This window comes from Ailuropoda melanoleuca, chromosome 5, assembly GCF_002007445.2.
Source record: "Ailuropoda melanoleuca isolate Jingjing chromosome 5, ASM200744v2, whole genome shotgun sequence".
Classification (NCBI taxonomy): domain Eukaryota; kingdom Metazoa; phylum Chordata; class Mammalia; order Carnivora; family Ursidae; genus Ailuropoda; species Ailuropoda melanoleuca.
In genome coordinates, this window is record NC_048222.1 from 103,316,772 (window position 1) to 103,336,713 (window position 19,942).

Here is a 19,942-nt window from a genome sequence, read left to right on the forward strand (position 1 = left end):
CGTTTCAATGCTGGCTCCATGCTTCTGGAGAGGTTACCTAAGCTCTCTGTGCCCTACTTGCCTCGTAAGATTTTCTGGAAAACCACGTGAACCAATCCATGTGAACGCTGTGAACAGTGAGTGCCCAGTGTGTGGCAAGGATTGTCTAGTGCTGGTGTTCCTCTTGTCGTCTCTCCCTTAAGGAGATCACAGTCCAGAGGCTGAAATGGCACAAACTCTAAGTTTGTAGAACAAGGGGAAGAACGTGCCAGGCTCAGTTGGTAGGATGCAGACTTGCTGGGAGTCTCCCCCCTGAACAGCCTGTAGGAAATTTCGCTGCCCAGGACTCTGGCCCCAGCACCATTTTGTAGGTCATTGGGTCACAGAAGGCACTGTCACCTAGCGAGAGTCATTCCAACTGGGAATGACAGCGTGATGATGCAGGCTTCCACTGAGCACTTGGTGACAGACACTCTTCTATGTGTTCCGTGTGAACTAACTCGCTCAGCTCCCCAGGTAAGTATAGTATTACCCCTATTTTATTTTATTTTTTATTTTTTTATTTTTAGAGAGGGAGGGGGCGGGGAAGAGAGAGAGGGAGAGAGTGAATCTCAAGCAGACTCTGCACTGAGTGGGGAGCCCGACACGGGGCTCGATCTCATGACCCTGGGACCATGACCTGAGCCTAAACCAAGAGTCGGATGCCTAACCAATTGAGCCACCGAGGCATCCCGGTTACCCCCATCTACAGAGAGAAGAGGTAACTTGCTCAGGGCACACAGGTAGGGTGTGGTAGAGCTGGGATTTGAACCCAGCTAGTCTGTTTCCCAAAGCAGACTGCATGTTACCAGGCTCACTGTGCAGATGTGCCGTTTTCATTGACTGTGAAGGAATGGTGCAAAGGGTGACCCTGGGTGGCGTTTGCCCACTTATTTGAGTATCATTCATTTGTTCCTTCAGCTGACATTTACTGAGCCCCTTGCTCTAAGTAGGGCACAGTGGAACCTGTTAGGCGCGGAAAAGAAGCCAGGATCCTCCCATCAAGCTGTTTTAGGAGATAAGGCTTGCGCCCAAATGCAGAGTGACAAGTTCCTGGGGAGGAGCAGATATAGGGCTCAGAGTCACAGAGGAGGAAGGATGACTGGGTTGGGGACAGCAGGCAAAACCTGAGGGGGAAAGTTGAATTGGAGCAAGGTCTTAAAGGGCAGAGCGTTGTGACAAATGGTCATTCAAGAAAATGGGGGCGCCTGGGTGGCGCAGTCGTTGGGCGTCTGCCTTCGGCTCAGGGCGTGATCTCGGCGTTCCGGGATCGAGCCCCACGTCAGGCTTCTCCACTGGGAGCCTGCTTCTTCCTCTCCCACTCCCCCTGCTGTCTCTCTCTGTCTAATAAATAAATAAACCTTTAAAAAAAAAAAAAGAAAAAAGAAAATGGCATTCCAGTTCTAGGGTAGAGCATGAGGAAGGGCACGGAATCGGGGAGCACAGTACAGCACAATTTGGCTGGAGCACCCAGGGTGTGTAAGGGAGAGTGGCAAGTGAGGAAGGAGGCACAGGGAAGCCAGGGTCTTGAACTCTGGCTGAGGAAGTTGGAGTTCATTCAGCGGGAGTGAGGAGCTCTTGAAGACATTTGGGAATGAGAGCACGGTGCTCAGCCCTGGGATTTGGAAGAACGGTCCTTACAGGTGGAGGGTGAGTTTCAGGGAGAGAAGCAAGTAATAGGAAATGAGTGTAGCAGCAGAGGGAATTAAGAAAAGAGGAGAAAAGAAATAGGAAGGACACAGCAGATATGATCAGGTCACTGCCCACCCTCCTCAGCTGCTTAAAAACCTGCAATGGCTTCCCATGGACTTTCAAATGAGCCAAAGTCTTTAATATGGTCTGAACACTACCCTTGCCTCTTGGATCCTTCATGGCTCCTAGTGCTGTAGCCAACAGCCTTCTTTTAACTCATGGAGTACACGGCGCCCCTCCTCCTTCCTTCCTTGGACTTTCTCCCGTGCTCTTTCCTCTGCCAGAAATACATCCCTGCCATCCCCCACCCCTCCCTACTCCTTACCACTGTAGGTCCATCCATCCTTCAGATTTTAGCTTAGTCAAAACCTTCTCTGGCCCCCATTGTGTCTTTGTAGCACATGCTGCCATTGCAATTGTACATTTGTTTGCGTGATTCTTCAACTAATGCCTGTCTTGGTTGTAAGTTTCATGAGAACAGATAAATCCCTGCCCTTGGCTGCAAGCATCATGACAAGCAACAGATATCTGTTTGGCTTATTCTTGTATTCCCAGCACCAATCATCTCTTGAGCTAACACACCCTCAAAATGTTAGATCAATGAGTGAAGAATCTACAGGATTTGATAACTGACTGAATAAGAGGAATGAAAACTAACACCAGGCTTTGGACACTAGTGGCAGGAAACTTGGTGTTGCCATTTGCTGCAACAGAGAACATAAGAAGAACCATTTTTCAGGTTCTGTTTTCCAGATTCTGAACCCAGCATTATACAAATTGATTTGGAGGTCCCCGCAGGTCATCAATGTGTCCAGTAGGCTGTGGCAAATTTAACACTACAATTTAAGGGGAATATTACAGCTAGAGAAAGAAAGCGTGACACGTTTGGGGGTACGTTAATGAGAATTAGTTGTCAGCATGTAGCAGAAAATCCAAAAGAAGAGAGGCTTGAATTTGCAAGGGTTTATCGTTGTCTCAACTACAAGAAGTTTGGAGGTGGGAAGTCCAGGACTGATATGGCAGCCCCATGGTCGTCTGAGACTGTGCCCTCTACCTTTCTATGCCACTGTTCTTAGAACGTGGATTCTATCCTCAAAGCGGCCTTTGGCCCCGATGCTGCTGGAGCTCTGGTCATCAAGCCTGTCCTGCTTTCAAGACGGAAGAAGAGGGGAGGTGGCCTGCGCTCCCCCAAAACCCTGTTGCGCTTATGTCTCATTGGCCCAAACCACTAGAAAAGTGGTGCATCTCACCTTAAGGAAAGCTGGAAAACATAGTCCATTAGGTGGGTGCATTGCTACCTTAAAGAAAGTCAGGGTTCTCCTAAGAATAATGTCTATCGGATGGGCAATGGCTGATTCTACCACAGGAAGCCAGAGCCTAGATGAGATGGTTGAGGTCATGAGAGAAGTGTGCAGTTTCATAAATGTTTATCCAGCTGAGAGGAATGAATGACGGGTACACGGAATTTTAGAGGAGCAAGGAATTTCAGTAATGACCTAGTACAATTCTTGCATTTTGCTGATGAAGAGACTTGACCCATAGAAACAGAGAGCTTTGGCCAATGTCACACCGCGGGTGGGTGGCTGAGCTGGGGCCAGAACCAGATTCCCTGGATGAAGTGAGGAAAGAGACCGTGGGGAGAGTTTGTAGCAGCCCCAGATGAACATACCTGAGTAAGGACTCACTTCATGCAACATTACAGTGAGTCAGAGGCGAGGCTGGCATGGAAGTCTTGGGTTTGAATCCCAGCTATGTGAGTTTGGGCAAGGTACCCAGCTTCTCTGAACCTCGGCTCCTCTTCGATGTAATGGAATGATGGCACAGAGTAGGCACTTTATCACTGGTGGTCACTGTTATCGTGATAATGAGAAAGAAACAAGTGTCTTTAGAATAAGTGAATGAATCAGTGAGCAAACAAAACATGAATGGATGAAATGACAATGGACAGCTATCTGTCTTAGATGCTTTTGCTGTTTGTTTGCTGAGAGCTCTCGAGAAGGATGGTTCATTTCTTCTCTGCCCTCGCTATAGCTCTCTGCGCGTGCCCTACTCAGCATCTGGCTTCCTCGGCCTCCCGCTGGCCTTCCTGCCAGACCATGCCATTCTCCTCTGTGACACCCACACCCCTTCTGTACACGCCGATTCTATCAAAGATGAACTAGACATGGACTTCCTCCACTCCTTGATGTCAGTTGTCTTTTCCCACCCTCGCATATCCCCTCTCACTATCTCACCTGCTCCCCAACTTCCTCTCCCATCCAGCAGGCAGCAGATTTGGAGTGTTGACACAAGACTGAGCTTAGTGTTGTGGGACAGTACAAAGAAGAGAGTCATACAGAGGCTGGCCTTGAATTGTTTTCAATATGACGACAAATGCATGAGCCATAATGACATTTTCTAAGACAGCATGTCTTCGAGGTATGATGCAGACAGCTGTGCTGTAGCTTTATTTTTCCCACCTTCCCCCTTTACTGCTGACATTTCCCCAACTCTGTCGTTATCTACTCTTGACAAAGTTTTGTGTTATTAGTTCTTGTGGAATTTTAAAGGTTGGAAAGTAGTTATATTTATGGTCTCATCTTTCCTATCTTAAAAAAAAAAACAACCTCATCAATTCAGTATCAACACCCAAGGTAAAATAGTATTAAATTGCCAAATGAAACACGCAAAAGCTGTAAATACTACGTGAGATCCTCGTAAAATTAATTTATTCTCTTTGGGCAGATACCGGGTTCTGGTTTGATTTGGAAATGCAGAATTTATGTCTGTTGTCAAATATGGCAATAAGTCCCCTATCGCTGTGGCCAGGACCAGATGCCAGCTGGAGAGGAAACAGAGATGAGTATTTGCCTGTCTGGGAGAGTTTCACATCCAGAGAGCCTGAGGCCCTCTCTGCAGTCAGAACACTCCCGTATTTCCTCTCCTACAGGGTTCTGCTTCTACCACTAACCAGCCGGGGGACTTTGGGAAAGCTGCTTCCCTCCCCCGGGCCTCAGTTTCCCCATCCGCAAAACAAAGCAGCTAGATTAAATCATTTCCAAATCAACACCTGTCCCACCAAAGTGCACCCAAAAACCATCTCCCTGAGCAGCTTCTGAAAAATTCGAAGCCAAAGGGGGTTTGGCCCACGAATCAGCAGTTGTAATGCGCATGTCAGGTCATTGTGAAGCAGGGAACCTGTGGACCCCATAGAAATCTGCCACAAGCTCTTATTCGGTCTCAGGGCTGTATCTTCCTCTGAAATATATTGCAAATAAATTCTCAAAGAGGTAGAAGGTGGAGGAGGAGAAGGAAGAAAAAGAAGAAGCAAGAGCCCTATTATCCCTGCGAGCAGAGGTTTGCAGGGCAAGCCCCGTGGTTCTGGGGCTGAGCTGCTGGCGCCGAACCCTCTCTGCCCTGAGCTCCCAGAGCGCCCCCAGCTCCATACGCACGGCGATCTCCTTCAGGGGCTGCCTTTCTCGTTAGCTCCCGCTCCTTGGGAACGAACATCTGTTTCCAAGCACGGGACCTCCGGCTGCAGGGTCTGCCTCGACTTACCGGACAGTTTCAGCAGCCCCTGCACAAGGCCAAGTGAGACCCCCAAGACCTGATGAGATGCCAACACCAGTGAGGCATGGCTAGCTTTGAGAAGAGAAGATCTCCGTTTTCCACCGGTTGGGAAGCTGAAGCATGGCTCCCTCAACACCCACGTGTGATACTTTCCAAGACCTGCTCCCTTCAGTATGGCTCTGAGAGGGCGAGGGGAAGAGGCTTCCTTTCCCCTGACGAGGTCTTCCTGTTGCTAGTTTAGGGTGATGGGGACAATTGGACACTTCTTTGGCATTTAAATCAGGGACTGTTAGTACAGGAAGTTGAAACATGGCCAACAGTGGCTAGAACTTACTATGGGCTGGGCAACATATGAGAAATTTACCTAACTCATTTAAGCCTCTCCACAAACCTGTGAGAGAGGGATTACGATTGTACTCAATTTCCAGAAACTGAAGCAAAAGAGGTGAAGTAACGTGCTGAGGGCCACCCTTTAGGAAGCAGGAGACCCGGGATTCCAGGCAGGGCAGTCTGACTCGGCAGCGGAAGTTTTTTTTTTTTTTTTTTAAGATTATTTATTTATTTATTTGACGGAGATAGAGACAGCCAGTGAGAAAGGGAACACAAGCAGGCGGAGTGGGAGAGGAAGAAGCAGGCTCGTAGCGGAAGAGCCTGATGTGGGGCTCGATCCCAGAACTCTGGGATCACGCCCTGAGCCGAAGGCAGACGCTTAACGACTGAAGCCACCCAGGCGCCCCGGCAGCGGAAGTTCTAAACCCCTTGGCTCAACTGCCTCTCCTATGTTCTGGGGAGTCTCGGCGCCCCCTCAGCTGTGGCCTGCAACCCCAAAGAGCTCCTTAGCCATTCCTTTTGCAATTTTTCCGTTTGCATCCTCGGTCTGCAGGAGGACTGTGTGGAGAGAGGGCCAAGCAAAGGGGGATGATGCTCTTGGGATAATGGAGGCAGCCTCGAAGCCTTGCTTCACAGTAAACATCCAGAAATCTGGAGAAAGCAGGTAGCTTTGTTAGGCAGAGAAAATACTGGAACTGCTCAGCAGTGATGATCAGACCCTTTGGGGCCCTGCTATAAACATACCTGCAAATAAATGCAAGAGAGAAGCGGGAACAGCTGTAAGCCCCTCTTCACGCGCTCCAATAACTTTCAAGGCAAAGGTCTAGTGCTTTTCCTTGAGGGTTGTCCCCTTTCTTTCTTTCTTTCTTTCTTTCTTTCTTTCTTTCTTTCTCTTTCTTTCTTTCTTTCTTTCTTTTCTTTCTTTCTTTCTTTCTTTCCTTTCTTTCTTCTCTTTTTTCTTTTTTTTTTATGCCCAGGTAAGTATGCTCCTCTTATTCTTCAGATGATTAGATAAAAAGATAAAATGCCTCGCACATATACAGTTTCCTCCCGCAGGAAGTGAGCGGATGGGAGCGATTCACTGTGATGATGAATCACCACCCGGATTTGAAACAAACACACCTACAAAGAGATGCGGGGCGTAGACTCAGTAAATAACCAGCTGACTGGCACTTCTGAAACCAATTGCTGCCACGGATTCGTTTTCCTAATCTTTTTTTTCTCTTCTTTTTTCAACGCTCTGGAGCCGTCCTAGGCAGCAGCCTGCTCATTTTCGCCATTGAAATGCAGAGCTCTCCTCTCTCTACCTTCAGAGTCCTGGGAGCCAGGCTCAGTACAGAGGGGAGAAATGAGGGCAGGGCTAAAGAGGAACATATAAAAAATAAATGAGCCATTCATAAAAATGAATATTATTACCAAAAGGAGCCGTCTGCCAACATCTCCATGTATATATTAACTCAGCTGCTGAGCTCTGGAACAGCGTGGAATTAAGCCAATGCATCATCTTTTTAGTGGTTGTTCAGTTGATCTACTATTAACTTTAAACAACCAATTGTGAAATGAGCACTTCACTATGCCATAATGATGATGAGGCTTCGGCCGGCACTATTTTTTATAACGTAAGCTTGAAAATTGGTAAAATAAATTCAGCTGTGCTTAGCACGCTCTCGTAGCCCTCCAGAACCAGATATTCAGGTGTGGCGGGGAGACGGCTCTGCTCAGCCAGCTTCGTGAAGTCATTTGCACAAATTCTAAAAACCGCCTTTATTTTTCTCCAGCTTAGCATATCTTTCCCTGAAAATCCGAAATGCCAAGATGCTGGGCTTTTTGCTGTCTCCATGAGCGATTACAGATGGCTTCTTTTTCTTCCCACTGAAAGGCTTGCATGTCAGATGCCTGTCTTTTCCTCTGAGGCCTGCATGTCGGTCGAGGTGACAGTATGAAAGATGCCCGCAAAGAGCCTGGGTTGACAGCACCGTCCCGGAGACGGGCTGAGCCCCCGTTTCTTGCATGTTTGGCGTTTTGCTGGGTTGCCCGATGTTTTTGTTCTTTGCTTCTCCAGGTCGGTGTTGTGATCTGGCCCCTACTTGGAGGTGGTGACTCTGAAGAAAAGTGACTGATTCCCACCCGTGGCTTGTGGCATCAGGGTCATTAACTTTGCAGCCACACCTTGTAAATCTCTCCAGGCTACAAGCTGGTGTCTGTCCCCTGCGGTTCCGAGAACAATCCACGGCAAACACTGACAGGAAGGGCCATTATGGTCGTGGATGTTCTCACCATCTGGAATGGTTACAGTTGTCAGGATCCGAGATGACTCACTGTGCTGAGGAATCATTTCTCTAATGGCAGCACTAATCAGGAGGGATGAGGCCGTTGCTAAGTGCCGCTGCATGGAGAAAATACACTGCCAGAAGAAAAGGAAGGGCCGTTGATTTGCTTTTGCTCATTTGAGAATAAAGTGGCTTGGAATGTCACCCTTGCTTCCATCTAATGACAGGCCATCCTCCACAATAGGAGCTGGCCCCTCTGGCCAGCCTTCAGGAGTGGTGGCTGTTTCTATGGGCGGACAGGCTCTCTGTCCTTCCTCTCTGGGGGCCCCATGGAGACTGGGCAACTTTCTCTGCTGGAGGGTTAGCAGCTTGGTGTGGAAAGGGCAGTGCAAACAGATGTGGATATGGGTTTTTATGCAGTGTTTACCCTAGTGCTATACTGCGCAAACCCTCACCCTGGCATAGAATGTCCCCTCCCTGCTGTCACGGTCAGCTGGGGGTGGGGAGAGGCTTTGGAAACTCCCATCGGCAGCTGGAGACTCTGAGGGGGTCATCCAGCTCATCCTGAACCCTAACTGTTGCCTTCAGAAGGAATCAGCCCTGACCACCCCTTGATTTTGGACTTCCCGCCTCCAGACCTGTGAGAGAATACATTCCTTTTGTTTTACGCCACTCAGTGCGTGGTAATTTGTTACCGCAGCCCTGGGAAACTAATTCAGTGAGGGTACCAGTGACCTTGTGTGTCAGAGGAAGACAGCAGATGAGAGCCAAGCAGTCTCCCCTTAGGACGAAGAGTTGTCATCGGCTCCTTTGTGAAGGTGCTGCACCAAATACCCCTAGAGTTTGTGCTCGAGGTCGCTGTAAAATACAGAAAGTTTTTATTTCATGGGGGGGGGGTCGATTTATCTGAATCCACTCCTTTTGTTACCATCAAAAGAGTCCTGAGTCCAAGCCGAAAGCTCACCCCTGCCCTTTCCCCATGAGGCAGAAACAAGGAGGTCACGACAGTTTCCCCTGGAGGTGACAGTTCAGGGTGTCCTTTGTAACTATTTCACGTTCATTGCCAGGGGGTGGCCATGTCATCCTTTTCTCTGATCTTCCCATCCTTCCTTTTACCTTGGCCTTGCCTTGTGCAGCCACACACCCATTTAAGCAGTGATCCTAAGAATCCTGATGGAAGGAAATCCAACAGCATCCTTAACTTCCAACCTTCTTGGGCACTCACTTAGAGAGGCTAACTTGCCCAAAGTCAACAACCAGTAAGCGACAGGACTGAGACAGTAAGCCACGATCTCTGGCTCAAGAGTCCTATGTGTAACTGCTGTGCAAACTGCCTCCAATGTTAGCCAGAGAGGAAAAGGCCCTGCCGGGGCTGGCAGCCGCACACCGTCTTCTGCTTCCCCATGTTCCCCTTCTGTTTGGGACTATCCCACTTGAGACTGCAGCTCCCCCATGTAGGACACTGACCCGGGCAAAAACTCCCAGCTCCACCTGTAGTTTCTCCCAGCACCGCCACAACTGAGCTGAAATCCTCAAAGCAAGCCTCCACAATCACACGGAGAGCAACGTGCCACGTCCCCTGGCGCTCAGGACGTGCCTTGCCACCGTGCTCCCAGGCTTTCCCTACCATGGAGGCCATCTTGCTCCCTTCCCCAGAGGTGGGGTTGGGAAATGAGGTCTAAATCCCAGCCCAAGGGCAGCAGGAGGCTATCAGGACAAAGGACTGCTCTTTCTGCCTGCCTGCCTTGCCCTCCCACCTCTGCTTCCCTACTGAGGTCCTTTCCTGGGAATGATCCTTCCCTGGGAATGATCACACGCATTTCCCACCAGGAAAAATCCCTCCCTTTCCCCAGGTGGAGGTGGTCCTCTCCCGTCCTCTCTACAGGACCTCGGCATTCTAACACAACACCATAAACCTGGTATCACACCCTGAGGCCTGTAGGTCCGGAAGCAAAAGGAGGGAACATCCATTATATCCTTTCTGCGAGGGAGGGGGCAGTTTCCGGTCACAAGAACAGTCATCACATCCCCCTGTAACTTGACGACATAGTCTCATTCTTAGTTCTAGTAGCCATTTCTTCGCTGCTCTAATAAAAAAGACATTCCATTAAAGAAGTGAATAAGAAAAAAGGAACTGAATTTACTGAGTATAAGAAACATTTAGTTTTTTTATTTCACACGTTCATTGCAATATGAAGGTGATGTGACCACAGCTGACTCACGGTGTTAATCAATTAGCCCGCAACACGTAGAAAACGAATGTGACAATGACACAACAGTAGAATTTAACACCTGGTTTCCAGGAAGCTGTCCCGAGCCTACGTGCTTTGTTTTATCTGGTCCGCCCCCAACGTTACGGCTTTGCAGGCTCTGGCTTCTGACTCTGCCTGTGCTGATGGCTCCAACAGTTAGCTCAAAGCTAGGGCATGGTGTATTAGAAAACGATTTCAAATTTAGTGACATTTCAGGGCTGGGCAAAGGCTGCATACACTCCAGAAACGGAAGGAAGGTGTTTGCTTTTGGACGATCTGCAGCATGCTTTCTTACACCACCGCCTGAGGAGAAAGAGAGGGTCCCTGCTCTGCCCCCAGTAGAACCCTATTTCTGATCTTAAAGTAAACATAAGTGGTACGTTATGTGCTGAAAATGAAGTTACCTATTTTTTGAAAACCATTTCTGATTCAAAACAGCAACTTGCTGTAGTGATTATGATAGTGGTTTAGGGTCAAGTTCTCCAAAAGATAAATAAGATCATCCCAAATGTAATTATGTTGAAATATTAAACATTAAAAGCTCCATTTACCAACAGTTCATAGTCTGGGTGATTATGAAAGCAATTGAGTCAACTAGAGAGCAGTTTCCAGCAGGATCTAGAAAGATGCTTAGAAAATAAAGATTATTGATTTTTTTTTAGTTAAGGAGCAGGAAGAAAACTTAGTGATTCAGCATCTTAAAGATGAGAGGGCAAAGGACGTTTGTAGATAAGTTCGAAGAAATTTATCAGGCCCAGAAGGGAGGCTTTTTAGCCCTGTGAAGTGTTCACATCCGGCCTCCGAGTGGCCAGGGCTGTAAGCAGAGCCGCGGGTTATTTCTTGTGGCTGACCTGAACTGGACGCCGCAATGAACCAGACAAGGGCCTCTTCGTCATTGGTAACACCTCCCCTGTGCTTAACTCCTGTCTGGCTCACTTACGGTTGGGGATATTTCACATCTTTTGCAAGTTGTTGTTGTTGTTGTTGTTGTTGTTGTTGTTGTTGTTGTTTTAATATCAGGGCTGGCTGGTGGCATTAAGCATGGTGACCACACTCCAGCTCAGTCTGACCAGGGGTGGGGAAAGTCTGGTGTTCATAGCAGCAGCTCTTGTCTGTGTGCTTTCTCTCTCTTTTTTGTTTTTGTTTATTTTATTGCTAATTACATTCTTCCTAACCTTCTGACTGGCTGTGTCTTGGCCTCTCCATGAAACTAAGACCCAGGAGGCCTGGATGGGAAGCTTAATCCCGCTATTACATAGTGTGCTGGACTTAGACATGTCCTTTAATGTCCTCTGTACCTCACATCCTCATTTGTAATGTGGAATTGATGAACCAAAGAATCTTTAATCTGATGAGAACTTAGATGTTTTTTAGTAGAGCAAAACTGTTTTCTCTCCCTTCTTTTCAGATGAAGAAATTGAAGATTAGGGGTGCCTGGGTGGCTCAGTCGTTAAGCGTCCCAGGGTCCTGGGATCGAGCCCTGCATTGGTCTCCCTGCTCTGCTGGAAGCCTGCTTCGTCCTCTCCCACTCCCCCTGCTTGTGTTCCTTCTCTTGCTGGCTGTCTCTCTCTCTGTCAAATAAATAAATAAAATCTAAAAAAAAAAAAAAAGAAATTGAAGATTAGGGAAGCTAAATGAATTGCCTAAAACTACCACCTCACAGGATTGAGAATAAATCTGGGGTCATAAGCAAAAGATATTTTAATAACTTATTTAATACTCCCAATTCATATTTGTCTTTGGCAAAATGTTGAGGTGGATAAAGCCTGTTTTCTTGCCTTTCAGCTCCCTACTGCTCTCGGAGTCCCAACATTTGGAGTCATTGTTCGCCAAGAGGGACTGGAAATGCAATCATAGCCTGTCTAATGCAGCTTTTGATGTTACGCTTAAAGACAGCTGAGTTTGTGTACCTCAGAAAATAGACTACAAAAAGCATTGGTAAGTAAGTAAGGCGTAGACACGTGAAGCGCCGTGCTTCTCGGTGTTAGCCGTTCGCTACTACTACCGACCTCGAACATGAGAAGATTAGGGCACAATGAGACAGCGCCTGGAGGAAAATGGGCAACATGTTGGCAGCTTAGAAGATGACTACAATCCCTGGGTTGAGCATCATTCTCTGTTCTTCCTTCCTAAAAACTTGATTATGTGGAAGGCAACCCGATAGGAAACAAAGTGAGCTTAGAAAGTGAATAAAACGTGATTACTTTTCAGATATATTCATTTCAATATATTTTGGTTTAGTTAAAAAATGTTGACCTAAATTCTTTTTTAAAAATTTTTCTTCTAATAGGTAATATCTTCACTTATTTATTTGTTTTAAGTAAGCTCTGTGTCCAATGTGGGGCTCAAAATCACGACCTAAAGATCAAGCATCGTGTGCTCTAATGACTGAGCCAGCCGGGCGCCCCCAAAAAGTTGACCTAAATTCTTAAAGCAGATCTAGAACTATATCTTGGTTCAGTGCTACAGGGTTCATGCGAGAGTTGGACCAACAGCATTAGAGTCATGGGGACATTTTTTTCAGGTGACGATTTTCTAGGTCCCAGCACTAGATACCTTGAATCAATGAAGTGGAATGGGGCCTGGGCGTGTGTATTATTTTGTTTTGGGATGCCTTGGCCATACGCCAGGTCCTCTTTGAGAGGTACTCTGTTGTCTCAGGCCTATAGAGGAGACGGTTTACAGCAAAAGTGCAGCGTGAGTCAGAATCCTGGCAGGGAATAGATGACGCACTCAAATCAGGTAATTTGAAGAAAGATTAATAAAGAGGAGAATTAGAAAGGCATAGATAAGGTGTAGGGAAATCTACAAGGCATGGTATAGCACCCCAAGACTAGCAACGTAGGGAGTCACTACCACCCGAAGCCTAAAGAGCCAAGGAAAGGGAGTGGTGTTTGGGACAAACAGACGCTCACCATATGGAGAGGACCACCTGACAGAATTTGTGGTCTTGTAAAAGGATGCAGCCATTGTACATCAATGTTCATAGCAGCATTATTTACAACAGCCAAAAAGTGGAAATAATCCAAATGTCCATCAACACATGAATGGATAAACAAAATTGGTATATGCAGTGAAATATTATTCAGCCTTAAAAAAAGAAAACTCTGACACGTGCTGCCCCGTGGGGGAACCTTGAACACATTTTGCTAAGTGACACAAGCCAGGCACAAAATACTGCATGATTCCCCCTCTAAGAGGTACCTGGAATAGGCAAATTTATAGACACAGAAAGTAGAATAGAGGTTTCTAAGGGCTAAGGGGAAGGAGTAATAGTTATTGTTTAATGGGTATGGAATTTCTGTTTGGGATGATGAAATGGTTCTTGAAATGGATTAGTAGTGATGGTTGTATAACATAGTAAGTGTGCTTAACAACACTAAATTGTACACTTAAAATGGTTAAAATGGTAAATGTTATATTATGTATATTTTATCACAATTTTTTTTAAGTGTAGATACGAAAAAAGAAAAAAAAAACAACCAGGATGCATCCAACCCACCCTAATTCCTTAGGGAGCAGGTCCAGTTCCTTTATTCTTCCACACCCCGCCCCCCCCAGGCCTTACTGGTCGGACCCAACTGGAATGCACAGAGCAGGGGAACCCATTGATGTAGTTCATGAAGGTCAGGCATGCAAGGCACAAAACAGGGTGGAGAAGAGGAGATCTGAAGAGAAAAAAGGCAGCTGGATAGCGTGGGTCTCGTCACTCAATCATCTGCTCTCTAGAGGAAGCATCAAACCTACCACCAGAACATCAAAAAAGTGTTGGAATGAGAAAAGCTTGTGGCAGGTGTTTTCCCCTTCCCCAGAAACAGCCATACACAACCAGTAAACACAGCGATAGGTTTTCAAATTAACCCAGAAAATCTTTATTTAAATGCTGTGCCATTCATTCATATCTTTTGATCTAGAAGTCCCACTTCCAGGAAACTGCCCTAAGGAAACAATCAGGCAGGTAGACGAGAAAACGACAGATGGAGAATCACGGAAACAGTATTTATAATCACAAAAAAGAAGCAACGAAATGTCTGGCGTGCACAATATATTAAGTGGGAAAGCAGGGGCAGAGAGAATGTATGGGTAACGCCAATCGCATACGAGGCTGCAAACTATGTTAACACGTTAGAGAGCTTATCTTTGAATGATTGGATTAAGAATGATCTTTTTTCTTTCAAGCTTTCTTATTTTTCAACATTTCTGTGTTGAACATGATTTACTTTGATAACCAAGAGAAAACAACACATGTTATTTTTCAAAGCCTCGTGTCTGCCTCGCAGAGAAATATTCCCAAAGCGGTGACCTATGGGGTCTTCTCTGCCGTCTTCTGTAAAAGGCATTGATTACCTGCTGGCTGCCTATTAATTTGAAGGGAAGCAGCCAGGGGAGGGCAGCCACCTCCTCCAAAATAGCGTGTGTGGCTGAGGGTGCAGCTTGCTTTGATGCAATATTGCTAAACGATGAAATTCTATCTCCTGCAAGAAATGATTTCTGCTGGCTGTGCAAACGTCAGGCTGGAGCGTGCCCTCGGAGAGGTGGTTGCATTACTATGTATTTGTAAAATCAGCAGAGCCTATGCACGAACGGTCACAGTGGTTGATTTTACAAGCTACTCACGACGAGCATCTGCACATAGAAAACCAGAGCTCAGAGAAGATTTAACCTATTGTGATTCCTTCTTATTTCACGCTTTGCCGTTTTGAAAGGGTGTCGCTTTGCCCAAGAGAAAATGCTCTTTGGTAAAATGACAACAGAGACATATGAAACTACAATATATTAACCTAAACTTGGTACAATCTGACCTTTGATGCGTGGTTTAACCAATTCTCGGCCTTGCCCGCTCACACGCAGGGGCCATGACCCGCTCGTCAGCAATGCCAGCTGTGTGCAAGCATGTGTGCTTCCAGAAGGAACTGAGTGCTGCTTAGGAATAACAACCTTGGGAGGCCTGCTCCGTGGGTGTTCAGCACAGTTCTCCTTAAGACTTCAGGGGTCCTCCCCAGGAAAGGGGACGCGGACATAGGCCAGAGACCCTGCTGGGTCTGCTCAGTGCTGGGTTTCTATGCTTCAGACTACCTATTGCCGATAACGGCCAGGCCAGGGTTTGGTGGCACCGGGGCACTTGTCTTCTGCTGGCTTAACAGCAAAGTCACAGCATCCAGTCAGCAGATGGTGAGAGCTTTTAACCCACACAAACCGTGCTTCCTTCAGACCGCAACTTGGTGAAGTCCCCAAACTTTTTATCCTGTCTGCCTTCGCCCAGGGATCATTTGCTGTGAACCTTACCTTTCAAATCATCCTTCTGGCACTGCAGTGTTTTAACCAGGGAAATTAATTGTGCCATCAGTAAAGCCAATAATAAAACATTACAAAAAGTTACAAGAGTGGTTCCAATTTTTAAAATTAGAATACAAACACAAACCATTGAGAGAAATCATTCTTAGTTAATTAGGGTAGACACAACAAAAAACTTGGAAAGCCTTTTTAGCATGCTGTTTGGGTCACATCCCCAGGGACTTTAACCTTGAAAATGCTTCACTTAAGAGAGATTGCATTTGAAGAATTACTGGAAGACATGAGGCAATTCTAGTAGCATTTATTGTTAGTAGACTATTTTCTGAAGGACATTATGTGATTTTCCTTTATACCTGTTTGCATCAAGACAAGAAGATGCTTACCCACTGCTTATTCTTGCCCCAGACTACTGACTTCAGATGGGCGTGAGACCCGAGGACATAGCCATCCTAACCGAAAGCAGAAATATTCTCCTCCTCTGTAAATAACGTCTTTCCTAACTGGGCAGCTCATCTTCTACACAATTTTCCAAGTATGGCTAAGAGTTCGGATCTGAAGCCAGAGCAAGAGGGAATTCATATTTGTTAGTGACTCTCGTGGCATTATTTCTAGAGAGAAATTAAGTGTGACTTGGCCAAGGGTACAACAGAGGAAGGCAGACAAATCTGAAGACGCCCAGAGCTGCAGAACATAATAACGTGGATGCATTTGGCTCTAAGTCTGCATCTGTTCACAGAGAGGAAGACGGAATGGTTTGTTTGTTTGTTTTTTTAATCAGTATTAGATGAGAACACAATTCTTTCTTTTCCCCCCTGCTATCCTACATAAATGTAACACAGTATTGAAGTTATCAAAACAGCCTCAGACAAGGCCAGAAAGGGAGGCAAGACTGCCTCAGTTTTTCATACATCTGACCAGAGTTCTGAAAAAGTTGTCAAACTACCGTGTCAGGTAGTAAACGTCCAGTTAACACAAAGGAAAGTGTTGCAATCAAGAGATCGTGTCTTTATTAGCTTAGACACACAGAGTGGTAATTGTATTTTACTATTACTTCATGGCCAATTATTCCATCTATCTGGGTTGAGCACTCAGAGAAGGTCTTGATAGCACCTGCTGGAAAGGAAAGGACACGGATTCATTTTTAAGTGACAATGCTTTCAAAATGATGACGCTTTGTGGTTTCTCTGCAGATACAAAGTGATCCATACAGACGACGTTGGTGACGTATACCCCCAGAATGATATATTACCAAATTCATTGAATGCTTTGAAATTGCTCAGGTGGTTTAGGATTTCTGTCCCCTATCTTATTAGGGATAGGTTAGAAGGACAGACTTCCAAACAATATCTGGGGTGAGATAATAGTAATAGCTGGACAAGAAACTCCCTTGAAGATAAGACTAATGGAGACGGATTCACAAATGGAGCTACCCTGAGGCTCTGATTCTCAGGACTTCCCTCTGAGCATGCCACTGTTATCTGGGAGTTTATGTTCAAAGCTTTGCAGCATCTGTCCTAGATCTTTCCAGAAAAAGGATCGCTAAGCAGGAGCAGAATGATCACATCATTCACACTTGAACTCAATGCGATGAGCACATTTGTTTGTCCTCATTAAGTGCCGCATAGCAGGCGCTAACCGACATGCAGAGGCAACGTGCTGGGGCAGTGCCAGGGAGCCGGGAGCTGGGCAGGAGAGCTGGGCTCTCTCTGCCTGCAGCCTGGGGGAGCTGACTGCTTCTCTGAGCTCTCTGGTAACTTGTCAAGAAGAAGGGGCATTTAGGCAGAGGTTTTCCAGAAGCTCCTGGGGTCCCGGGAAATGCCCAGGACCACCTCACGGGTCTGGAGGAAAGCCAAACAGGGTCAATACCTATGGGCCCTTGCCCCCGTTTCAAACTTGGAAACTTTGTATAAATCAAGTTCTAAGGAAGATTGATTTTAAAGATGTAAAAACCACAAGACGAGCTACCCTTCATGTTCTTTACTTACGAAAAGGCAAAGTGAAGAGACCGATCATCTTTTTTTTTGTGGTCAGACATGATGGTGGCTGGAGTGCGGATTCTGGACTCAGCCTGCCCGGGTTCAACCCTCATCTCTCCTGTCTAGAGCTGTGTGACCCTGGGCAAGTTTGCTACCTTCTCTTTGACTCAGTTGCCTCATCTGTAGCATGAGCGTAATAGCACGTGCTGCAGAGGAGTCTTGCGAGGATTAGATGAGGTCATCGATATGAAGCCCTCGGAACAGCGCCTGGCACCCAGCAAGTGTTTCCTATTATTATTGGCCCCAGCTAGCAGCGAGCTTCTGGCCAGCATGGTTAATAAAGCCACAAAAGGCAATGCAGAAGAGCTCCCTCATTCCACAAAAAGGTGCTTGGGAGCGTAATTGGACTTGCTGAAAGTGCCTTTTTAAACGGTACCATTGGTTTCTGATTCACATTTGGGAAGAAAAGCAGAACAGAAGGTGATAAATCCCTTTATGGGAGAGCTTGGCAGGAAAGGCAGATGCGACTGTAAAGTTAACTGGTGAATGGGAGGTGGGACCCCGGGGCAGAGGCAGACTGACGGCAGGAACACATTCTCCCTCTCCCGCTCCGGTTGGTGCTGATTAATTCCNAAGGTGATAAATCCCTTTATGGGAGAACTTGGCAGGAAAGGCAGATGCGACTGTAAAGTTAACTGGTGAATGGGAGGTGGGACCCCGGGGCAGAGGCAGACTGACGCAGGAACACATTGTCCCTCTCCCGCTCCGGTTGGTGCTGATTAATTCCTTAGGGATTCGGAAAGGCCATTCTTGGGTGGCTGCTGGTCCTGTCTTTGCCCAGACAGGGATGATGTCAGCATATAGTTTATGGAGTTCTGCAATCCTCCGGAGGATTCCAGGAGCTTATGGAGCGTCTCCAGGCTGCTGGCCAGCACTCTGAACACTGAATTCCACTTGAACCTTGTGTATTGTGTATTACTTGTCTCCATCATGATTTCTGCTGTTGTCGTTGTTCTCTGTACAAGCACTGGGGCATGAGAAGTAACCTCAAAAGTTACTTACATAAGACTCCGTTTTCTAGCCCTGCTGGCTTGAATCTCTCTGAGAATTCAGCTCCATTTGTCAGCCCCTCCTCTAATTCACGAGGAGCGTGGAATGAGATAACACACCAGGGATACACCAAGTTTAAGAAGCAGAATTTAAGATTGTAAAATGTATCATTAAGAAAGAAATACCTGCTAATTCAACTCTAACACAAGCTTTTTAAAAAAAGGTTTGAAAATACTCCTCCGGACTTACTTAGACCGATTTTCTAAAGTCACACATCACTCTCACATAAATACATACATACATAAAAAGGAAACTATCAGGTTAGGGTTTTCCTAACACTTTTTTTGCATGCAGAGTCTGAGTGTTCTGAACCACTTTTTCAAAACCCTCAGTCAAAAAATCTGTGATCCTTCATATAATATCATTCTCTGTGCTGTCAGGGGCAATCGGTATATAGAATGTCAATGTCAAATCATAGTGTAAATTTCTGAAGACATTGTAGATGGCCTGGGAACTCAGCACAGGTGGTGACAACAATGCCACATCTCAGTTGAAGGGCCCTATGACCAGCTATGACAGGTTTGTGGTTGTGCCAGAAATGACAACTCTTTCGTGACTGCCACCAGGCCAGCCACAACTATAAGATGCATCCCAAATGGAAGAACATTTAAATGTGGGGAAGAAAATATCTGTGTCTTAGAATCCATGAATTGGTAATAAAGGTTTATACTTGTTTTTTCAGAGGATGGGTTTAATTCTCAGGCAACTTTTCAAAGATTGTCGAAAAACTGTACCTCCTCTTGTTAGAAGATACACAGCAAAGTTTTGGCCTTTTCCAAGAACTTGACAGTTCCTCCGTATGCCAGAGGATTAGAAGATTCCAGAGGCAAGAGCCAGCCCCGGGAGAGGACAGCTGCACCTGCGACATGTTGCACATTCCCCCCCAAGTGTCATCCCCTTCAATGAGTCATTTATTTGTGTGATGGCATTGTTATTCTCTGTTAAAATACAAATAACCTTGGAAAGGTCATTCAGTGTCTCTGCCTGATTAATGATTTCTCCCTTCCAGAGTGGATTTTGCCGGAGGTATATTTAAAGGAGCCAACTTTTTAAACTACAACATTTTTTAAAAAGTAATCTCTACCCCAAAGTGGGGCTCAAACTCATGACCCCAAGATCAAGAGTCATGTGCTCTACCCACCGAACCAGCCAGGTGCCCCTCTAAAGGAGCCAAACTTTTAAAAAGAAAAATCTCTGAGGGGCACCTGGGTGGCTCAGTCGACTAAGTGTCTGTCTTCGGCTCAGGTCACGATCTTGGGGTCCTGGGATCGAGCCCCGCATCGGGCTTCTTGCTCAGCGGGGAGTCTGCTTCTCTCTCTGCCTCCTGCTCTCCCTGCTTGTTCTCTCTCTCTCTCTCTGTCAAATAAATAAATAAAATCTTTTTTTTTTAAAGGAAACTCTCTGAATGTTTCAATAGCATAAAGCTTAGATCAGAAAAGACCACATATTG

General features: G+C 46.3%; 1 long non-coding RNA gene across 1 annotated transcript; it reads left to right on the top strand.

Annotated features, from left to right (window-relative positions):
* Positions 1–10,853: 10,853 nt before the first annotated feature.
* Positions 10,854–19,462, top strand: LOC105241445. Its single transcript, XR_860501.3, has 3 exons — positions 10,854–11,009; positions 11,897–12,049; positions 19,175–19,462. It is a non-coding gene; the product is annotated as an uncharacterized LOC105241445 (long non-coding RNA).
* The last annotated feature ends 480 nt before the right edge of the window (positions 19,463–19,942 follow it).